Source organism: Rhipicephalus microplus, chromosome X, assembly GCF_043290135.1.
Source record: "Rhipicephalus microplus isolate Deutch F79 chromosome X, USDA_Rmic, whole genome shotgun sequence".
NCBI classification, from domain to species: domain Eukaryota; kingdom Metazoa; phylum Arthropoda; class Arachnida; order Ixodida; family Ixodidae; genus Rhipicephalus; species Rhipicephalus microplus.
The window spans coordinates 224453067-224477572 of NC_134710.1; the positions used below are offsets into that span (position 1 = coordinate 224453067).

General features: G+C 49.2%; 1 protein-coding gene across 2 annotated transcripts in view; it reads right to left on the reverse strand.

The window, feature by feature from the left end:
* Positions 1-24506, reverse strand: part of tna (Zinc finger MIZ domain-containing protein tonalli) — a 318898-nt gene that overhangs the window by 227799 nt on the left and 66593 nt on the right. The window contains exon 2 of one of the 2 annotated variants that reach the window (XM_075878703.1): positions 1488-1558. The exons of the other annotated variant lie outside the window; for it this stretch is intronic. The gene's annotated coding sequence lies outside the window, so the exon portion shown is untranslated. The remainder of the gene's footprint in view (positions 1-1487; positions 1559-24506) is intronic. 2 annotated transcript variants of the gene reach the window in all.

The window sequence follows — 24506 nt, forward strand, 5'->3', positions numbered from 1 at the left end:
GCTGAGAGCACGTAGGGCATGCATCACAGCAGGTTCTACATGTTCTTGCTGTAGACAGTGGACAAGTGTGTGAACATCCCCCTGAACTCGAGTTCCAATAAGCGTTCTTTCAAATCGAATCGAGGGATTGAGCTTCGATAGCTAATTATTGACACAGCAGGAAGCTCTGTCTGTCTTTTTTTTTTCAACAAAGAGCTCAAAGTGATTCCAATGTTTACTTGAAATCGAGTGGAGGGTGGTTGAGCACAGCTTATGACACCCCCTCCCCCTTTCTTCGTCGTAACAAAAATGGTCTCTACGGTGAATAAAACGATGGTTTGCGCCCCTTTTTTGCAGCAACGGGTGTGTGCGGGGTGGACACAGCGCGTTATACAGCGATGTGATTTTGGCTTGGCGTATAACAATCGCATGACTAACGCTAATAGTTAATAAAACAAACGGACAGTCCCGACCCGACGATCCATATGGGATTCAAGGATTCAAAAGTGCGATCCCAAGACCGCGACTCCGTCGAGACGACTACAGAGGTAAACGCTATATGATCTATCTTCCAGTTTGTCGGCAGGAAAAAAATGAACTTCGAATTGGCGTCAATCTGGAGTGCGAATTCACTGTGTTCTTATGGCACAATGTGTCGTCCATTCCCGAAAATACGCAACGTGATCATAGAGTGCCTCTGTCGACGTCCCACATTCAACTCTATTCTATTCTATTCAGTAACTTCCTCTTTATAAAACACACACACACACACACACACACACACACACACACACACACACACACACACACACACACACACACACAATTCAGCACTTTAATAGAGTAACCTAAAACTATACGTCAGCCTTATGCACGCAGCGTCTGTCACAGCGGAATTCAGGTATCTTGTAAAGATCCATTACATTTTTTTTTTTAATTTTAACTCTTCTCCTCCTTCGTAATTGGCTTGAAAGTCATAATGATTAGCGGAACCGACCATCAATTCAATGTGTTCGCGATGATAAATGAAGAATGGATCGTTACGACGCAGGGAACGTTCAAGGTAGAACAACGAACATTTGAACTGCCTATAACGCCTCTAACGGAATGAACAGGGCGTTTATCGTGGCGGCGATCAGCTCAGAGAAGAGAAATCAACGTATACATCTGTGACCGCGTTATGTGTAAATATTTTCTGTTCTCATCATATTTGCTGCGTACCGCGAGTCACCTCCAGCATGATGTAGCATCGTGTAAGATGATGGTGACGCTTCACATTATGCGATGCTTTCAATCTATAAATACCACGCCAAGAGAAAAAAAAAGGGTGGGGGAGAAGGGCAGGCGAGTAGATTGAGCACGAAATACACGAACAGCAATGAGTGACGGCCTCAGCGTACGCTGTTGAACGCTTCAAATGCGTTTACGTTGAGTTGTTCACTCCCGGAGACATTGAAACACCCACAACGACAACGGTGCCGTTAACGCCGCGCACGAAATTCACTCGCCTGTGTCCTTTCTTTCTCCTGACAATCAGGTGGGCCACCTGGGCGCACACGTGAACCGGTGATGTCAGGCTCTGCGCGAAACAGAAGAAAACAAGCGCATGCGCATTAGAGAAGGCATGAAAATTTAAACTCGCAATTAAAGAAAGCACACGAGATCATGACACGCGCTGAACAAGAGACGCATCTTCTTGCCCCCCTTCCCTGCGTAGTTTTCAGCACGCTCGCAAGTACGAAAGAGAAAGCTATTGAAGCTTGCGACTAATTCCCGTAACTTGGTTCGTGTATGACGGATTCTAAAAAAATCTGCGACAGTCAGGCAATAAGATCTTTTAATTCAACGATTATTTGGATTGCAGGAAGCCTTTAATAAACTCCATTGTTGCGAGTCAGCATCCGTACTGTCGTTTTCTTTTCTGCTCCTTCCACCACCAGGTTTCCTTTCCACCACGCTGCGCTTGGCATATGGCATCAGATCAGCGCGTGGAAACAAAGATGCGCAACTCTGGATCCCTCTGAGAGCCACACTCAGCAACATATTAGCACGGTAGCGTTAAATAGCTCGTTTCACGGAAGTTACGGCGTCGTTGGTTGCGAGCGAATAATCATCATCTTGTGCGTGACCGAAAAATCGAGAAAGCTGCAAAAAAATATACAATAAAAAATTCTGGGTCTGAGTCGGGATCAAACTTGGGTCGTTTGAGTGGTAACCTGGTGTTATATCCCACAGCCACGCGTTTGCATGCAGCCGTCGTTTGATTCACCGTAGAGACCACTTTTGTTACGACGAAGGAAGAGGGAGGGGGGTTTCATAAGCTGCGCTCAACTACCCTCCACTCGATTTCAAGTAAACATTAAAATCCCTTTGAGCTCTTTGTTGAAAAAAAAAAGACAAAGCTTCCTGCTGCGCCAATATTTAACTATTGGCGCTCAATCCCTCGATTCGATTTGCAAGACAATTGCATGAAAACTCAGCGAAAATAACTTTGTCTGCTTGGAAATGCGTGAAAGTAACTTTTATGCTTTACCGGACACACGCGTCCCGTATACATGCTTCACCATACATCATGAAATATTGCAGTAATAATGCGTGGTACTAGAGTGCCTCGATGCTCGCTCCTCCGCTCCATGCGGGGGCGCGCGCATCAAGACACCCTACGTGGTACAAGCGTACATTGCCATCTGGTGGCAGAACATGTGATTATCATAATGACATCTTGGCTTAAAGCCGGTCACCCACTACAAAAGGCACACACGTTACTGCGCCTATTCTCTTAGGCCCACGTAGTGGGTGCAAGCAAGTTCAAAAATACTTCATGCACTGAGTGTTTGAAGTGAGTACTATAGGACAGGACATTGCTTTCACGCTTAACTTTTAAAAAAGTCCCCCAATTTTTACATCAGCGTTGCGAGATCTTCAATAGCTGCTATTTAAACGGCGAAACAGCAGCCTAATCGAATGGTGTGTGTTGCCGGCACGGATAACACGCGCAGATCAGATAGATTTCAACCGTACGGACGACGTGGGGACAGCTGAGAGAGGGCGGAACGAGTACAGCTGCGATAAGGACTCGTTGCGCTAAGCGGGGAAAAAGAAAGAAGAGGCCGTGCCGCGTCGTTTCGCTTTCAGGCGGAACCGCAAGGAGGAGCGGGCAGCAGGAGACGAACGCTGCTCGAGAGGCGAGAGAGCAATGAAGCGGCCTCCAGCCGCGGACGCGCGAATCAATATCGCGGCGGAATAACTCCGGTGGTGCGACCTGCCGGCGAGCGCGCGCACAGCCGGTTTCTCGAGCCATCAAGACCGCCGCGATCCGGACAGATCGCGCGGGATCAACGCCACGAGGCCGCAGAGGAGAGGCCAGCCCGCTAATCGATCACCCGCGGAGGTCACGCGGAGGAGCAAGAAGAAAACCCGCTCCTCCTCCGACGACGGCGCTTGGGATTACCACTTTTTAGGGGGGGCCACTCCCCTCCCGCAAGCCTCCTTCGCGGGCGACACTTGATCTTCAAGTTTCGCGCCGGCCGCTTTCTCGCCCGCCGTCCAGCGCGCAGGGAAGAATCAAAGCGCGCGTTGCCTCACCGACCAGTTGCGCGGACAGGTAGAAGGAGGGCGTTGCACGGCGCCACCATCGCCACTCCGAACCTCGGCGAAGAAGAAACGTTGTTTAGTCGGCGCCTTCCGCTAACCTTGCTCTCACCCCGCTGTCCTTCCCCATCTTCAGATGAAGATGCGTCCATCTCCAGTTGCTTTCTCTTCTCTCTCTTCTCTCTCTCTCTCTTTTTTTTTACTTCGAAGGGTCGAACTAGAGAGATGTATATCTTTTACGAACCGCGCTGACTGCAGCTACTGGCTCTCGTTAAGTATTCCTGGTGTGGCCTTTGCTTTACTCTCTATTCCATACCCCCCCCCCCCCCCCAATACCTCCCATCACGGCGCTGCTCCGTGCTCCTCTACGAGTTGCAGATATTAAAGGATTTTCTAACCTCAAACAAATCTGTGCGGCTCTGATCCCTGCACAAAATAGTTATAAAAACGTCATTTTCCTGCATTACCCTTGGAAAAAAATCGTCGTTGTAAATATTTTTTATGTTTGGAGACGTGTGTAATCAGATAGAAAAGCAAAAAAATAAAAACGTATTTTAGTTTTTTTTTGCCCTTCCGCATTTTCGTCCAAACATTTTGGTAGGGAAACGGTTATTACAGGTGATGGACTGGGAATACACACACATTGGCGTGTGCACGTGCGAGTGTGTGTGCGTGTGTTCATTTGTTTGTTTCTCTCTCTCTCTCTATGTGTGTGTGTGTGTGTGTGTGTGTATGTGCGCGCAAGCGTGTGTGTGTGTGTGTGTGTGTGTGTGTGTGTGTGTGTGTGTGTGCGTGCGTGCGTGTGTTTCGTATAACCTGTTGGTACACTTCTGTGGGAACCACCCGTACGGAACGTACGATCCGTGAGGACGTAACATCCGATACTGGCCAGTACATACCAACAGAACATGCTTTAACACTTATTCTATATTTCAGATAGAGTAGGCCTCCAAGACGCTATTGACAAAAGCATTAAATAGCCTCGATTTTACTGCCTTGACACTACACTCAACGTTAAACAGGTCAACGAGGTCGTGGCATAAATTCCAGAAGCAGAATCATCTGGTGAAGGGACTGAAAAGTGATTTATGGAATACAAATGAAGAAGTCGTTTATATATATGCAACTGCTTCGGTGAGGTCGTACCTTTATAAACTGTATGCGACCAGCATGCCTCCTGGCTTGCCGGCGCACCTCTATAACAGACTCTCGGCCAAAGAAATTAACTACTGAAGTTAGGAAAACAAGAACGATTTTCGGTGCAGATCGCATTTTACGTATCGAACTTATTCAGATATTTGGTCAATATATCGAATCGATACAATTATTTAGCCTTCCACCCGCAGAAACGTGCTTTGGAATATGGTCGGCCGTCTATTCTACCCAGCAATATGAGCATGTGACTTTTCATTGAGCTTACTAAAATGATACTAAATTTACCACCGAAAGTAAACGCAAGACACACAAGAAGAACACGGCACGAATGCTGGACTGGCCAGTCCAGCCATTCGTCGCGCTCTTTTTATCTTGTGTGTGCACTTGTTCGGCTAGTTGTCGTCTAAATTAAGGATGCACAATAGCTCGCCCAGCACTCCGCCTTGTCGCTTGCTCATTCACAAGCTGCCCATCTGAATAAACTGATTAAACAGCGCTCTGTCCTGTCTCTTCCTTTCTTCCTGCCGTTGTTTGCGCTGTGTGTTTTTAATCATGTATTTGAACCAACTCGCCCAAGCTTTAACCTTAGTGAATAAACTGGACAGCTCATGGAAAATAAAACTTGTATTTATTATCTTACCTACCATATTGCCTATACATATACAGCCCCGCGGCGGCGGTCTAGTGGCTAAGGTACACGGCTGCTGACCCGCAGGTCGCGGGATCGAATCCAGGCTGCGGCGGCTGCATTTCCTATGGAGGCGAAAATGCTGTAGGCTCAGATGTGGGCGCACGTTAAAGAACACCAGGTGGTCAAAATTTCCGGAGCTCTCCACTATACGGTGTCTCTCGTAATCATAAACCCCACACATCAATCAAATCCATTTATTCACATAATTTATTGTATAATGTTGTATCCTACTTTCACAAGAAAAATGTTTTATTCGGTTAGAATGATTTACTAATGCACCGATACCCCAACATAAGCACCCTAAGCTACAGTGTGTCCAGCACTCATATACATCTATAGAAGTATAACACGCTGGCTTTATTCAGGGAAAGTCCCTACAAAATTCTGGCATCGTCCCATCTATCGTACGCAGTTGCAGGTGTAAACGCTACAGTGCCTTGCATGCTATATACTCAACGCGAATCACGGTACTGGAACCAAAATGCCGGGTGAGTCTAAAGCCGCATTACTATATGGCGGACGCCCCTCTCCAGGCGGCGCCACTTGGCGTCGCTCGGGGCGCTGACGCTGGTCTTGTGGCAGAGACGGACGACCGCACCGAAATAGAAGAGGAAAGAGAGAGAGAGCGGACACGACAAATTGCGACATTCCGGCCAGCGACGAGAGGCAAGCACGCAGCCGATTTAGACCGGCGAAATGCTTAGACTTATTCCATGTTTGTAAACAGGGTATAGGTGCCGTGAACATAATGGGACGTTTGTAGCGACGTCGTGGCGCGAAGACTCACCACCGCCCGATACAATGACGGGGCACCCGGCACAGCAGCTGCAAAGCTGCCTTAGAGAAAAGCGCGTTGAGGGCTTTCTGGCGCGCTGTGCTCGGAGGCGGCTTCGCAGAGGCTCTCCGACGCCGTTGTGACGTGACCAAAGAGTTCGGTGGTGAGCTGAGCCTACGAGCCGCGACGTCACCTAAGCGCCTCGGAATGTTGACAGCGCGTAAGTGTTTACAAACATAGAACAGGCCTACAGCGCTAAACAAGGCCGATGTTCGCGGGCGCAGAGATTTTCATAGGGCGCGGCGCGCACTCACCGCTTGAAACGGCCGTTCAGACACTGCCACGTCTCTTGAGCCGAAAACGACAAGCTTGCCGAGCAGAACACATTAGCCATACTCGCGCGCACATACGGGGCAGGGCCGCGGCGCCAGTGATGGCATTGTTGGAGGCGAGACAGGTGGCCTGGCCTCGGCGCGACAGCGAACCATTGTTCTTTGGATCTGCGACGCAGTCTCACGCCCTTACGCCGATGACATATCGGAAGGGCTCGAAAACTGGCCGGCACGCAAAACGGGACCCTGGCGCGCGCTCTGCGTAAACGCAAACAGCATTTTCACAGAACGCGGGCCCCACGTGCCCGTCGTTTTAGCATTCTGATGCCCCCGTGAAGGGCGTGACATTTAAATGGCACCAGTTGGCCGGATGTGTTACAGTAACGACAACAACGATCGTTGTTGTCGGTTTATGCGAACACTCACGTACGCCAATATCACGGTCAAGCTTGATTCTGTATGACGATGGAGAGGAGTATGAATGGGAATATGGCATGACGAAATTTAATGATGTCACACAATTCTACACAAATTGCAAAGTTGCGCTTACTTACCACCTCAACACAAGCTATATAAGCAGACTGTGGACTGACGGCGATTACAGACTAGAACTTACAAATCTCACGCCTCATGTTTACCCAGACATATGGGAGACAGATAAGTGCAAGAGCTACGCTGAAAGAGTCATTCTAGACATCATGTATACTGTGGAAATGTCGAGGGATAATGAACCGTTGAGGGGCCGCAGCCTCTACCGATTGCCTCCGCGCGTGCTGGGAGCTCTAGACTGTGTTGCATACTGCAGCTCTGCACACCCTTGAAGATCGACTCTGGGCTGACCAGCGGGCCGGGAAAGTCGCCAGCACACAAGAGTCTTGGTCATCACCTATAGGCGGTCCCTTTTGCCCGTCCCACAAGCTCGCCCAGGCTTTCATTAAAATTATTTCAATGTGCGTATGTATGCACTATATATATACCATTAAGATGCACTATCCTGTGTCATAAACGAGCGTGGGAACCACCCTCAAAAGCGCCTGAAAACTGACGACGCCGGCCGATCACGCACCGCGGTTCAAGGCCACATCAACCGTCGCTTCTCTAGAGTGTACACCAGTTAGCTCCTTCACAAACAACACACGCTGTGAAAGCGAACACCGGGCGACATCGGGAGAATTCGAGAAGCGAACGCAGCTATAATATACGGTGAGCGTCTGTCTGCGCAGTAAAACACACAAAAAGGTCTAGTATACGTTCCCTAGCTTTCGCTTTGCGGCGCACACATGAGCGGTGTAGAATATAACCGCGATCTGATATAAGCGGGCGGCGACGCAGAGTGAATCATCCGATGAAGAGGCGCCAAAAGAATCATGCCGGTAACGGATCCCGGCCAAGGAGGGAACAACCACAATCAGCGCTCGAGCCTTCACGTGGGTTTTCCTCAAGGGGAAACATTCGGGACATTTTCTAACAACTTGTGGACTGGGCATAATCTGTGGATATTTCAAACCTTAAGTGTTCGGAAGATCTTGTAATATATGAGATTGCATTTGTAGCACGATTGGTTTGACTGTTGCTGTTGTATTGAATATCATCGGAATTATCAGTCAACCGACTGGCCGAATGTGCATGCATGTATATGTTTATGCAAGGGTTTGACTGCCTTAACGAATGATATATTTTGTTTCTGTTGTCAACTTTTCGCTCTGGCTCAGTTTTTGGACCCCAACCGGCGTTCGCTGGCGCATTATAGGGGCCTAATCTTTATCTTCCAAGTTTTCGTTCTGTGTTTCGAAAGACCGACACGTCAGCCTCTGGAATCTGCCCGGCGATTAGTTGTCATCCCAATCACGGGATTAGTGACATCCTGTGAGCATTTAAAGTAATAATAATACTAATAACTTTGGGAGTCTTACGTGCCCAAAACCAGGATATGATTATGAGGGACGCAAGTGCTCCAGAACCTTTGACCATCTGCTGTTTTTATCGTGCACTTAAATTCATGTATACACGGCCATCTAGCGTTTCGCGTCCATCAAAATGCGGCTGCCGCGCCCGGGAATCGATCCCGCGACGTTCGGCTCAACCGTTGAGCACCATGAAGGAAGCTTTAGAGTATATATAGCACATACATATACGTGTATGCCCTCAACCTGATGATCCTATTCGCACGATGTCAAACAACTGGAGCCGGCATTGTTAATAAATGCTTGACCCATCGTCACCATTATAAATCTGTTAGGCCAGACGCAATGTATTTCTGACTTGCTAATTGTAAAGAAAAACTTGACGCCCTCATGCCATGATTGTGTGGCGTATAATCATAATAAAATGTTAAATCAAATGCAAAATAAAGTACTGAATACACACACACACACACACACACACACACACACACACACACACACACATATATATATATATATATATATATATATATATATATATATATATATATATATATATATATATATATATATATATATATTATTGAGATATAACAGACAATAATGCCAAGGAATGTACAGGGGAAGGTATTAGACGCAATTGTAATGTAATTATGAATAAAGAAAAGTGGGCGAAAAGATAACTTGCCGTGAGCATGCACCGAACCTGCGACCTTCGAATAACGCGTTCGATGCTCTCCCACTGAGCTACCACGGCAGCTATCCCCCCAGCCACTTCGTGAAACGTCCTTGATCTAATATGGAAAAATATAGAAAGGCAAAAAAACTGATGGGCACTGGTAATTTCCGTGGTGTGTTCGGCGAAAGCGTATACCCATTGAGACTGGGTCGGTCCCAATGGTACGCGACCTGTTGGCACACCTCGGCCGGCACCTGGCACTGAGCCGGGGCACGGATGGGGGGACGGACGGATGGACGTGAGCATGAGACATTAAAGGCTGCCGCCTTGAAATTATCACTGATGTCCCCTTCCGCGGTGGTGGGTATACGTTTGCGCACGCAACTTGCATATTCTAGTTTCATCAACTTGTTGTCATAAGAGATCACGACACATTGTTCATTGGAAGAACTGGACCCTCTCCATAATCAGAATTTTTCGGCTTTAGTACACTCCAGTCCTTAACTTGACCCCACAGTACGACTACAGCCAGTCCGTTTAGTGAAGGCTGTTTGCCGGGTCATTCGACGTTCTGCGTTCCAGAACCAACGGCGAAAGTATTCTTACTTTTTTTTAACGAAATGAATCAGGTCAAAAACTAGTCGCGCACACATTCGGGGCCTATATGATTCCATAGTTACTATTCCAAAATGAAGCACGTCTGACTGCAGAACAATGAAGCATTTAATGACATTCTCATTACAACTCATTACTTATACTCGCACATAACAACACTCTATTACTTAATTTTCTTTCTTGAAACGTGTTATTGAGTGCCTTGTAATGGTGGTAAGTGAATATGACACATTTGTAGACAGCGCCTGATAATTCGCGCGTGAAGGGGCATAACACGTCTGTGAATCAAATGACAGGGCACGTGCGTGCTTAGAGCATTTCTAGAAACTCTTTCATGGACAATATATCTATACGAACCACGTTAAATGTGCACATTTTTCTTTTTTTTTAGCAGTCGCAAGAAAAAATACGGAGGCAAAGCCATTTTAAAGCCAACAGAAACTTTTATTAAATTGTTATAGACCAAATTAGACACCTCTGGGGGTATTTTCATTATATTGTATTTGCGTGCTTCGCACGGAGTGGAGACATGTCACAACAAAATATTTTCGTTTTTCGCACAACAAAGAACAATTATAAAAAATATAGGTGAATGATCTTCGTGGTTCGAAAAATTCCAGACATGTAGGTGTGTGAAGAAAGCGCTAGATGAATGAAATGTGCACATGAAATATGCGGTTACTCTTTCCGCAGTAAGCTAGAGTAGTGTTTTTTCCCTTCCAAGATCTAAATAGATCTAGAATCGGTTGTAAAGAAAGGTATTGCCAGGCATGTGTCATTACTGATAAAAGGAGGGCTCACGACCACCGCCCGGTCGGCGCGTGCTCGACGCAGCCAGAAACAACATTTCCGAACTACTTGAACGGACCACGTACTTCTATATGAGACGGCATTTATGGAACTATGCAGCGGCAGAAAACAGACGCAACTGTCGGGCAATCGCCGTCGGATAAGGACGCAGCGCCATGAGTTTCACATGCAAGCCAAACAATGCACTTGTCGCGTATACGACTTCGTGAGCGTGGGAAGTCGTATTACCCGATATGCACGAACAAGCGAACATAACCCCTCTCATCCAATTTCTCCCTCCGAACTTTTCCGCCATGTTTTTCTCTGCGATGAAGTGAGAGAAAGGAAAGCGGGCTTTTCAGTGCTTTACTCTCTCTCCAGCGCAGGCATTAGCAGCAGCAACAGGAGAGCAAAAAAAAAACAAGCCCTCGGGAAACTTGGCCTCCCCCAAGTACAGCGAGGGTGCAGCGCAAACACGGCAAACCACGAGGCTCCGTCTAGCTGGCGACAACCGCGGGGCCCCGTAGGGCTACGTCATCGGTGCGTTTGCAGCGTGCCATTGTGCGCAGCCGCTAAGAGCAGGGAGCCCGCGATCGTCACACGGGAAAGCCGGCGGATCGCTCCTCACTGCCGGGGCCTCCCGCCTCGGTGTGTGCTCTCCCCGAGCGGTTCGGAGGCCCGCAACCGCGCGGCTGGGGTTCAACTGCGCGGCTTCGCAGCACTTGCTGCCAGAAAAAAAAAAAAAAAAAGAACGCCGCGCGAGACTGACGACAAAGGACGACGGGTCGAGGGCGTACTCGCGTGCATCGCCACAAATCACGTATCACGCTATAGCGGTAGCGGCAGGATAAGACGAATAACGTATCGGCGGAGACAGACGACCAAATTCAGGCTGACACGCTCGTTTACACGGTGTCATAGGACAAAACAAACCGTAACGCAGACGCTTCTGCAATTACTCTCACAACTTTCGTGCGAATCGATCCAGCGAGAGAAGAAGAGCAGCTAAAGAAGTGCGGTTTTCACACACTTAGTGAGGCAAGCCAGAAACACCGCCTGAGCAGGTCTTACAGGCTTCCATTTGAATCTCACGCCTACAGCTGCGATGCCCTGTGCCACTGGTTTCGTTAATGAGGGAGGCAATCACCGGGCTAATTCCAAGGGCCGAAGTATTGCCCCCCCCCCTATCTGCACTATGAAAGCACAGAAAATTTAGATGTGGTCCTATTCGGCGCGCCAGCGAACCTCGGCTGTGGTCCAAAGAATGAGTCAGAGCCGACATTTGATAATAAAACAAAAATATATTCTCCAATACGCAGACCAAACAACACATACATATGCAAACTCGGCAATAATTCAATACAATGCGTCACCAATTAACCAACGGGCTACAAAATACAATCAGATACACTCGAAACCACGGACACAAACAACTACCCGTGCTATACAATGCAATCTCATGCATCCAACCAAGGCCCTTAAAGACTAAAAAGTTCGTGAAACGGTTTCAGTCTCAAGTTCTTGATATAAAGCTTGAATGCTTCTCTTCTAGGAAACACACACTCAAAGTCCAGCGCTGTTGTCGTTCCGCTGCTCCCAAAGTTTCTCTTCCAGGGAACCTCGCCTCGTCAAATGCCCGCACTCCAATAACCGGTAACACGTCGGCCCTGACGTGCTGCGACTGCATAACGCGTCTTCGCCAACTGGCGGTAAACACACACCGTTTTTCTGCTCGTCGCACAAGCCTTCATCCACAGGGGGAAAATCTCTTCATCTCATCTGCTTAGCCACTGAACACATAAGCCTTCGCCCGACGGCGGAAAAACTGCTCTACGCACGCTGGCTCAAAACTTTCTTCATCTCCTGATCACCACCATCCACTGCTTGCTTGTATACGTTCCCCTGGTTTCGAGAAGCTTCGTCGGCGCCCTGCACAGCCAAAGCGGGCCCCGCCACGGTGGTCTAGTGGCTATGGTACTCGGCTGCTGACCCGCAGGTCGCGGGATCAAATCCCGGCTGGGGCGGCTGCATTTCCGATGGAGGCGGAAATGTTGTAGGCCCGTGTGCTCAGATTTGGGTGCACGTTAAAGAACCCCAGGTGGTCGAAATTTCCGGAGCCCTCCACTACGGCGTCTCTCATAATCATATGGTGGTTTTGGGACGTTAAACCCCACATGTCAATCAATCAATCAATCAATCAACAGCCAAAGCGGGGAAAAAGGCGAGCCTTTTCGAAAACCATCGTCACGTGACACAACAAGGGGTGGCTCACGCCTTCCTTCTCGAAGCCAGTGGCTTTCACTCAGCGATCGCTGCGAGGAGGTTGGTCAGCGTAGCGACGCACCTTCGAGAAGAATGGCCAACGCACCCGAAGAGTCCTTTGATGCTTGTTTTCTTCTTTTACGCTGGCTTCTGACGTGACAGTCTGGTGACTGGTATTGTCACATTGGGGTTATAAGAGGGAAAAGGAGAGAAAAGTGAGCCCCGTAACTGTCTGCATCAGCGTGCGACACCTCAACAGTAGCTGACAAGGGATGGGGGTGAGGAGGGATTACAAGGATAGGATTAAAGGTATAGAGAGAAAGAGAGATGCGCTAGGGCAGCGAGCGACGACATAAGAGAAATAGGAGCGATAGGAAAGATAGAAACACGGTCACGGGAGTCCGAGGACGGGGCACCACTTGCGAGAGCTCTTGTCGGCGACAGGAGATGGCGTAGGGCTAATCCAGCCGGCCAGAGCTGCACTGACGTCGTCGTAGGGGACCGGCGGCAGGAGATGGCGCAGGACCAACCCAGTCGGCCAGAGCTGCGCTGTCGTCGGAGATCGCGAGGGCACAACCGGTTGGCACGGAATCCAGCGAGCGAGTTCCGGAAATCTTGGAGGCTCTGACAGTACATATAAGGTCCGTTCGATTCGCCTGAACCACGTGAACCAGTTCACGAGGCGCTGCGCTTTGCCATTCGTTTCAGCGGTGCAGCATGACTCATAGTACAGAGGAAGTTATTAGACCTAACCGTAATGTAAATGTGAAGAAAGAGAAGTGGGTGAAAAGATCGAGTCACATGACCACCTATGCGCCTCATAGTTCCCAGTACGGGAGCTGCGCGTTCACTGAGACATTGCGGCATCTGCATGAAATACTTTCAAGTCGTCTGAAGCGGACGCATACATGGCCCACTGAGTCTTTTTTTATTGCTTTTTATGGTAGACTTATAACGGGAAACCTGTCGTTTCCCGTATTAAATATGTTTCTTCCACTGCGAAGAACCGTTCGAAACGCTAAAACAGTGTTAATCCCATTCGACAGCGGCATTAGCATATCCACATATGCATATGCATTGTTTGGTAAACGGATTCATGAAGGAAACACTTAAGGAGTACAAATGAACTCAATAAATGCAATCTCGAGAAGTGTTCGCCTAAAGCGCGTTAGGAATACACGCCCTGCCCTGCGTGTTGACGGATGGTGATGCGGACAGAATTCGTACAGAGTTACCATAAGACGATTTCTTTCAGGTGACCTTGACGTTCTCTGAAGCGCAGATTGTTGGCGGGCCAGTTCGTACATAATTAATGTGAAACAGTGCACCAAGATGACAATAAATGTTACAATAAGCACACATACACAGCGCTGTTTAAGTTTGCTGCTTTTTATCTCGTCTTGGCGCGCTGTTTCACGTTCTGTCTTCTGGAGGTTTTCGAGGAGCACAGTGACGCTGTGCTCTCCGAGACCAACAGTTGGCGAGATGTGTCTCTATATATGTGGGGAGGGTGGTCTGGCCTGCAACTTATAATCGTACCATAGAGTTATAAGTAAATTGTAAGAAAATTAAATAAAACAAAAGCTGGCGTCGGGGACTCTCTTTTTTCTTTCCAGACTGTCGCGCAAGGCAGATGGTTTGATTGCAATAACATCAAAGGCAACGCTCATTACTAGGAGGGTCGTTCTAATATTTTCTTTATTCGACCGCGTGGTGGTCAGACGAGAAGCCGTATTCCTTGGGTCACGGCGCCGTGACCCGGGCGAACAACGACCTCGCGAAGGCGTGCCCACAAAGGGCCCCGCGACCAGCTTCTATGTTAAATCACTGTCCCATAGCAGGCACCCAAACGGCGCGCAGTTGTTTATGGTCGTTGCGGGGCCGCCTGTCAGGCCAGGTTGCGCTAATTCTCGCCGCGCCCTCCTCCCGTGTCGATGGCCTGGCGGGCCCATTGTCTCAACACCATCGCGCGTGAGACGGGCACATGCCGGAAGACCCCAGACGCCCGTCAAGAAAGCGACGCCCGTGTGGCTACTCGGAACCTGTTCGCCGGGGAAGACCGGCGCATTTCCCCCTCGCGCCACTGGCCTAGCGCGTGTTTATACAGTGGTAGCACCGTAAGCGAGACCATCGCCGTACCCCTCTTTCTCAAAAGAGGCGTTTCGAGGGTTACGCTTCGTTGCGCCGGCCGCAGAGCAATAGCACTGGGTCATACCGAGCCGCGGTGCCAACTCCAGCCACACGCAGAAGTTCTTTCCCAGGCACAACAAAGTAGTCTGACCGCCACTGTAGGCGAGTGACCACGTTGATGTTACTGAGCAGTGACAGAAAAATGAATGAGCGGGCCGGGGGGCTTCTTTACCTTCCGTAATATATAGGTCAGGTAGAACGAGTTTAAAAGCAATTAATTTGCATCGACAAGATACAGTGAAATAGCGAAACAATGACCTGGTCGTCTCAGCCAGCGACCAAGGGCAAGGGTAAAAGCTAGAGAGGGCTAAACAAAGGGGTCACTTCGCAAAAAGAGACTGTTCTAGAGAAGGCTGCTTTACCAGATTTAGTTCGCATTTAAGCGGGAAGTTCACTCGAACAACACACACATTTTCCAAAGAAATGAGAGAAATGTGTATGGACCAGATCTCAAGTACCGAAAACGCGCATTTTCTTTCTTCTCTCTTTGTCAGCGTTACTTCCGGTGCCATTTCAATAATACAAAATCCTAGAGGCCCGTGTACTGTGCTAAATAAATGTACGTTAAAGAACCCAAAGTGGTCCACTCATGCCACTCTCGTATCAGGAGTCATTTTGGGACATTAAGCCACATAACCAGTCAAGTATTAATTATTCCATAAACATACACAAAATCACCTCCACGAAAGCATCCCCAGGATGCGCTTCCGACGCGGGTTAGCACCTGTTGAAGGGGGGCTTTAAGAACGATGATGACGACATGCAGACAACGCACAAGTAGGCTTACATTACGTGACGGTTTGTGAGGAATCTGGTTTCTTTCACAGAGTTGGAGAATACGGGCGCCAAACCAGCAACAAACGATTACATACGAAAGAAATCCGAACCGCGCCGAACACTGAGGCGGTGGGAGTAAAAAACATACAAAGGAAGGCTACCGCTTATAAAGAGAACCAACGATGGGAGCGACTCCACGTGAGAAAGAAACACGATCATGAAATACGCGCTTTTGAAAGAGGGAGACGCAGCGGCGATGGGAGGAGATCGTAAAAGAGCCCTGCGGGCAAGCCAGCCGAAAAGACAACGCGAACGCAAAAAAGAGGAAAAAAATGGCTGCCGGGAAAGAAGGATGGGAGAAACACACCCCGAGCAGAGAAGAGAGAGGGAGCCGAAATGTGGTCAGTTTCGCAGCCCGCCCCGCGAGTCCGCCTGCTCCCGCCCGTGATTTACGTTCAACGACCGGCATGCGACACCCGAAGCGAACGGAGGTACACGCCACGTATACGAGGGAGTCCAGTGCGCATCACAGAAAAGGAAGCCGAGAGAGGAGGAGAACTGTGCGAGAGTGCGACGGACGGAGTCGAAAAAAACAGAGCGCAAGAGAGGGAGTCGGAGCGGGTCTGCCTCACACACCGATATAAACACACATAGCCACAAACAAAGACGCGTCGAGGGGAGCAGGGCCGTGCGCCTCGCCCCCGACGAAGGAGCCGCCGCTACTTCGTCAGAGTGGCGTACAAACTGTGAGGAATGTGCGTCGGGCCGTGTGCGTGCGTGTGCGAGCCGCGGCGGCAAGTCCGCGAAAAGTCGCCGTCCGCCGTAGTTCGCTCTCTCTCTCTCTGCGCCGTTCACGCCAGCCTCCTCCCGCGCGTGTAGATTCACTCTCCTCTCGCGCCCTCTCACCTTCTCGACGCGGAGCGACGAGGAGGCGGGCGTTGGCGGGTCGGCAACTGCTACCTACAATCCGGCAGCTCTTCCTCGCGCGCGCTCTACAAATAGTCAAGTGTCCCTGCTTTGCGCTCCCCTCTCGCTAGCTGTCGGCGCTGTACGCCGGCAACAGCGAGCGTCGACTCGTTACTTGATTGGGAGCGATAATTTAATCGTGTTTTGCGACGGCGCGTCTGTTTGCGCCCTCACGGGCGCTCCTGACACTCGCGAGCCTGCAGCCCCCCTCCCCCCCCCCCCCCTCCTATGGGACCCATGTTTTCGCTTCTTTACCTCACCGTGCGGCTCACACTTCTTCCCCCGCGCACCGCACCCTGGGGAACGAACTGGCACCCGAGCTATGCTAATTAGCCGGCTTTCCGCACTTGTCGTAACTCGCTTGGCGTTCTCGTCGCGATTCCACTAGAGCCGCCACCCCCGGACGCTGCGCTTTCCTGACTTTTCTTTAGTATAGTTCAGCGGCCATTCACCACGCGAACGGCGCAGAAACGCGCTTTCGACGCGCTATCACAACAGTCTTTTCAGAAGAAGAAACAAGGAGCAGCTGAAACGTTCAGGGTTTTAAATTTCACTAGACCCTACTTTCCCGCTTAGTTGTTGCTTTAAGCCCTTTTCCGCTCATATTCGCAGTAAGTCAACGTGATCAAATGTTGACATACTGATAGCTTAACTAAACTATGCAGGCAGGGAGATGGAGAAAGTATCGTAATTAGGAAACAACGTGGATTCGATACTCTTATGATACGCAGAAATTATTTCCAAGCAAACAACATTTTTTGGTGGAGAGCGTTGCTAACCTTATCAACGGAACGTTCGAGGCACATTTTCAACTTAGTCAGTGCCGTCGTGCTTGCGGAGACGATGGCTCGCCGAGCATATGCAGCCCTTAAAGGACGCAAGCGACGCTCAGTGCGTTTGGCAGCAGAGGCGCCGACGCCTAAAGCTATAGCCTCTGCAACACATATAGGGCATATTTTGACTTCCGTAGCTGGCATATGCTTAGCGCAAACATACATATGTTCAGCGTTCCTGCTGAGCGGCTTTGCGCATACGAGTGTGTTCCGTACACTCTATCCGACAATAAAGGCCAAACTAACACACGCGCCTTAACATTTCAGTAGTCATCTAATGCACTATCGAGGTGCGGCGCCGCTAACCTTGCATGCATCGTCCGTGGCATGCCTAATATATGTGACAGTTTAGCCAGAGCGCTCAACCTGCTACGCAGCACTAATGACTGATTCGTCCGAATCGGCAGATCGGGCCAGAACTGAATGAGCTTGGACAACTCCAGAACCGATTAAGTACATTGGTTCTGTCGACTCTTTGCTCCACCGGCAGGGCTTCTTCTAATCACGGACAGACAGCGATTGGTTTATTCAACAGCCCGGATAATGAGCTTGTCTGCGTTGCTTGTTGCCCGCTCTGCATCTTCCATTTTGGTTTGACAATAGTGGCCATTATGACATCAATGGATGAAACCAATACCCACGTTTGTGTTTCATCTTGCGTCGATATAATAAAGTGCTTAGTGCTTCCTATCGGCCAGGTGTAAACACTTTCTCCAAAGAAGCAGTTGCAGGGATTACACGTTATTTTCGGACTCGTATCGAGAACTGCCGACAGCCCGTTACCGACGTCGCCGAATGAGCAATGCACGGGCAAGATACTCAGCAATCGGCGAGCACGTCATGAGCTTGCGCGAACACATTCCTCTTCAAAGTTAAAGGTCAGAGAAGAGCGAGGGGGCGAGCAAGCCTTGCGGACACAGGTCAAGCTGGAAAACAGTGAGATGGGCATGAACGAAAATACATAAAAGGGGGACGCCGAATGCTCGACAAAACAAGGCGAGAGAGACTGTGATGATAGGGGGGCCATGAAAGAGGAGGGAAAGGCCGGAGGTAAACTTCATAGATTTGTGGCGGCGACCTTGGGGGTTTCCGGTTCGCGCGTTCTCCAGTCGTCCCGGGGCCTCCTCTCCCGGGACGACGGTGAACTCAGGCCGCTCGCCAAAGCAGCGTCTCCTGGGCTTGCGCAAGCGAGGCGCCCACCGGCTTCGAGCAGAATTCTGGGCCCATGGGGACAAAGTGGGCGGGCCATCGAAATGCGCCTCGGATGATGAGTGCTCACAGTGAGAATGTTTACTCGGAGAAGTCTCCGCAGAAGATGGAAGAGAGGCAAAGGAGCAGCAGCGATACTTGCCATTTCTCTGCGGGCTTGACGGACAGTTGTGCAGTAAGGTGACACAAGGGGTGGCCCAGTAGTCACTCCGTTTACTTTTCACGATAAATCTGGCACAACCGGTTTCAATGCGGTATTCATAGAAAGTGTACCCATCAAATAGCACGCCGGCACTGTATGGAATAGAATGAGTGCGCGAACAAGAATCTGTAATTAAAATTTTCAGAGCTGACAATAGGTAAATTCGCTGAGACTCCTTGAAAACAACAAAACGCACCGTGTGTAATTAAAGACCACACTTTACGTAGGATTAAGATGTTTAACCTTGCCTAATTTGCAGGCGATTGCCCCGCCCAGTTTCATCTTTGCTAATTGTATCTACTCTCTCTTTTTTTTTTAACTAAGCACGGGCAGGCTCTTAGAAAAAATCACACACAGCGTGACGTAAGCCTGCTGGCGGCCTGTGTGCTATTCCACATGCAGTATTGTGCCGGTACTCTATCTGGCTGCACCATACCCCAAACATAATTGTCACTCGTCACCACTCACATGCAAGGTCTGTAGAATGCAAAAGTTTCAAAAGAAGTCGCGGCACCTGTCTCTTGACGATCTAGTGACTACGCGGAAACACAATATCAGTCACGCTGGCACGCACACCTTCATAGATTTCAAATGTAAGAAAAAAAAGCTCTTGCAGTTATAAGTGCGGTTAAGCAAAGTCCGAACAGAAAACAAGGTGCACCTGTCCGAAACACGTCGAATAAAAGAAGAAACTGATACGAAAGGCGAGGGGCAAAAACCTTCCCTCTCAGAGGGGGCACCAGAAGCAACGTAACATAAATCGAAAGTTATCCAATCTCTCTTTTTTCTGAAACATCAGGGGTCACTGTTGCCCTTGCCCCGCCGCGGTGGTCTAGTGGCTAAGGTACTCGGCTGCTGACCCGCACGTCGCGGGTTCGATTCCTGGCTGCGGCGGCTGCATTTCCGACGGAGGCGGAAATGTTGTAGGCCCGTGTACTCAGATTTGGGTGCACGTTAAAGAACCCCAGGTGGTCGAAATTTCCGGAGCCCTCCACTACGGCGTCTCTCATAATCAAATGGTGGTTTTGGGACGTTAAACCCCACAAATCAATCAATCAATCACTGTTGCCTTTCCCTCACCCAATTCCAGGCAGTACAGCCACGTTGAGAAATCGTGATTAATATAGCAACAGCCAGCGTCTAACAGCGCCACGTTCTTACTGCTCTATCGAAGCTTGGCGTAAGTTTCAACGTGAACTCACCCTCAAGGCACGCAGACACGTGTCCCAGTTGATGACGCACTCTTCCAACCGCCATGCACCCGAAAAGTTCCACGCACCTTCAAGACGACGCGAAGGTGAAAGCTTTTATCTCAGCCGATTGCATTGACCCCCCCCCCCCCCCCCCTCTAAGAGCTTTCAGCACCCAGCGCACTTTTGCACTGCATCCGGGATCAGCCAACCCTCGGTCAAGTGACGAAGTCTTGCGATGACGTCATTATTGGACGTTATGATGATACCACACATTTTGACACCCTTGTGACGCCATCGCCACAGCATATGCGGTGACTTCATCATATCACGATCCTTTTGAATCAATGGAGGCGAAACTGATCGAGGCCCGCGTGCTTAGATTTAGGTGAACGTTATATAAACACCCCGGAGGTCGAAATTTTTGGAGCACCCCTCTACGGCGTATCTCCACAATCATATCGTGGTTTGGGGATGTTAAATCTTAAACATTATTTATGGCTCCGACAGTCAATTTTCGCGTTTGATGAGGCATCTATGCTTTCCCGTTAAAAAAATCGAAGAGAAAGCAACGTAGGAATGAATGACTCTGCGTGCTGAGACACGGGCGACATCGGATATCGCCAAGAAGCAGCACCGTTGTTAGAAGAAAGCGTGATACGCGAACATCAGTCAACCATAACGAGAAACGGGGAAGGATGCGGGAGACGCGATGGGGAAGAAAGAGCTCTAGAAAAAAATAAAACAAATAAACGTAACGTGGCAGATTGCCTCGTGACACGGTGCTGATCGGGAGGGCAGGGTCGGTGCACACGCACGCATGCGCACACACATAAAGCAATATCACGAGAAGACTGGAAAGAGGAAAAAAAGCGCTGCAAGAATAATAATAACAATAAAAAGAACTGCATGTGAATTCGTACCATGACGTCACGCGATTGCAGCTGCAGCCGATTCTATCTGCAGCTGCATGGGCCCATGCCAGGCCGGCTGCGTTACTGTGTACACCCCTCGCGATATACGCAGTCCAAGTTATAACGCACGATATCCGAGCTCAAATAACTTGACGGTGCTACCAGAAGACAGATGATCGGTATAACAGAGAAAAGAAATTTCTGGCTAGAAATGCCACAGAATGAAGTCGCCGGGTGGCTGCACAATAGAAAAAAAAAGCAATTAAAATATGTCTTAGGGAAAAACTCAACAAAAATATACCACTAATAAGGATAGGGGCCTAAGCAGAAATTTGTCGGGGGGGGGGGGGGGGGGGGAGGGAGCACATTTTTGAAATGATCATTTCGCTCTGTATGTTATGTTGAAAAAAAAAAAATTCGTGGAAGGGAGGAGCATGCGCCAACTGTGCCAGAACCTGGCTACACCACTAAATGAGGATATGTTAATGTGGCTAAGGGTTACAGTGCTACCGCACCCTGCGCCCCCCCCCCCTTCCCCGTCCGATAATAGAAAAAGAAAAGAGAAACCGCGATTACCGGAACATTTATCAGCGTTGAGCGCTCCCGCCTCTCACACCCGCCGCCATCTACTTTCAGTCTTCATGCGCCGCTTGCGCGTAACCTGTCGCCATCTGGTGACTGCTCGGCGCACTGCACGCAACAAGCCCGCTGTGCCGCCCGCGCTACGCATTGAATGCAGCGACCATTGCGGAGCGAGCAGGCTCTCCCCTAATGATGTGCTTATTGAATTTTTGGTTCAGCGGGAGGGCAGCCGATTGCGGGTTAAAGAAAACAAGAGAGCATGAAAACGGGAGCACAACGGGATATAGCGGTGGAGTCGGTGGTGTTGCAGCACCAAGCACCGATTTCATCGTAGTGTAATGACTTCACCGCTGACGCCATCGTGGAAGCCGCTAATAACAGGGGAATATGAAGTGTTCGAGCCACACTTTATTATTTCCTTCTGCTCTTGCTCTCTTTTCGAATGTCCTCATACTGTTTGTTGCAAAGATTCGGGTGGCATTTGAAGGAGGAGCGTTGCACAAATGAAGCTTTAGACGGCGTACCCGCAACGTTGATCAACCGAGGTTTGTCGGTGCGTCATTGCAAGATTACGCGAACATATCAGACGCACAGTCCTCCATGTGTTCATCGCAAACATTTCGAGGAATAACCTGTACACAAGGACATGCTCTCCCGAAGAATATCTGCTAGAAAATAGCTCCACGGCGTCCTTTCCTATGCAACCGCAGGCAACAATACCTGAGAATACACAGATCACTGACCTGGTCGTGAGCTTGTCAAGTGCACTGGAAAGTTTTCAAGTTCACACAGGACGTCTCTCCTCTCTCTTTCACACGCACCTGCTCAAACACCTGGATATATATATAACTTTTCAGCCAATCGTTACGAGGTGCATATTAGATATTAGTGTCCTCGTGTGAATTGAGCAGTTGTGTACATATTGTATGTCATGTTGTTGCGCTGACATTTTATGATTCTCGGTTAACAGATGTGAATCACTTCTGGCAGATACCCGCCGCGGTGGTGTAGTGGCTAAGGTACTCGGCTGCTGAACCGCAAGTCGCGGGTTCGTATCCCGGCTGCGGCGGCTGCATTTCCGATGGAGGCGGAAACATTGTAGGCCCCTGTACTCGGATTTGGGCGTACGTTCAAAACACCCACGTGGTGTAAATTTCCGGAGCCCTTAACTACAGCGCCTCTCATAATCATATGGTGGTTGTGGGACGTTAGAACCCCGAATATGAACCGAATGCCACCGGGTCGCAGTATGTGCCACACGAGCATTGTTGAAAGAGTTTCATGACGTACGCGGCAGGGAAGCTCCCTTCATGATGGCGTGTGAATAGTGTTCGTGTAAAGCATGGTTATATATGACATGCTCGTTATTGTGGAAATCACGAAAGGTGCACATTGTTCGGGATACTCATCGCGAATTTCCAATGGTGAAATTTTGGTGTATACGAAGTTAACAAGACGACCACGAGAGAGCCAGAGGTGGGTGGATGGATGGATGGATGGATGGATGGATGGATGGATGGATGGATGGATGGATGGATGGATAGATAGATAGATAGATAGATAGAGATACAGACAGACAGATAGATAGATAGATAGATAGACAGATAGATAGATAGATAGATAGGTAGATAGATGGAAAACGTCATTGTGCCTTTGGTTGAATAAGAAGCTCGTCGAATGTAATAGAAGCTTCCCTCCCTCCGCAAAGACATGACGTCGCGCCGCTCTGTTATCTTTCCGAATGCTCGTATTCGTGGTGTCACCTTGGCCGAACTTTCTCAGCCTTAAAACAAATGACGCCAACAGCGCGTTCAAATGTTCGCAATGCCATTGCGATCCGACTGAGCGGTCGCGGTGAGATGCGTGGGTCTGGCGAATGGTCCAGGCCGCGGTCGCACCAGCCGCAATCATATAGACGCGCTGGGATGAAGGCGCTAACGGCGGCCCTCGAAATGGAATTCCGAAGCGCCTGCGCATTATAAATGCTGGCTGCCGAGGAAAGGAGCCCACAAAGATGCCCCCGATGTGGTCTGGAAGAGAAGAAGAGGTTGGGAGAAGAGTGGTTGAAATAATAATAATAATAATAATAATAATAATAATAATAATAATAATAATAATAATAATAATAACGTCAGCGACGACGGCAACTTAGATGGAGAATAAAAAAAGAAAGTCAAAAGCACCAAGAAATTCTCCGCCCAGAGAGAGATTTCTGGAAAATGAAAAAAAGAGGGTTGGCACAACGAAGAGCCCGGTGGGCCTCGTAATAAAAACGATAATCGAAAAGGCAGAACGCGACAGACTGCGACGACCCTGCGCTGAGCGAGTGAAGAGGAATAAGGGAAAGCGCCGTTATTCAGCGAACAAAACGATTGAAAATATAGAGAAATAAAAGCGTGTGTTGTATGTGTGTGTGTGGGGGGGGGGGGGTATATAAGAGATGAGGAGTGGAATGAGGTAAACAGACGACCCGCGAAGAATATCACGAGGGGAAGATGGGAATAAGCTGCCCTTCCGCAGAGAGATGCTGAAGCCGCAGCGTGGGATGTCCCTGTAATAGGGTGCAGTCTGCATGGGAAGGATTTATTATTCTTGGCGCGTTCCTTCGGCAGCACACGCGCACATAATTCACTCAGGGCGAGGTGTGTGGCCACAAAGGGCACGCGAGTTTTAAACAAGCGACCAGCGCCACTTGCGGAATGAGACGCGGTCGATGGCAATATGCGTATACCTACTCCAGTTATCAATGGAGAGCTCATCCATGAAATAGGGTGCACTAGGGTTTTAATGAGCGAGTTTAATGAGTTGATGGCACGAAGTCGCCCATCTAAACTAGAAGGGTTAAAGGGGAATGAGCATCCGCATCTTGTA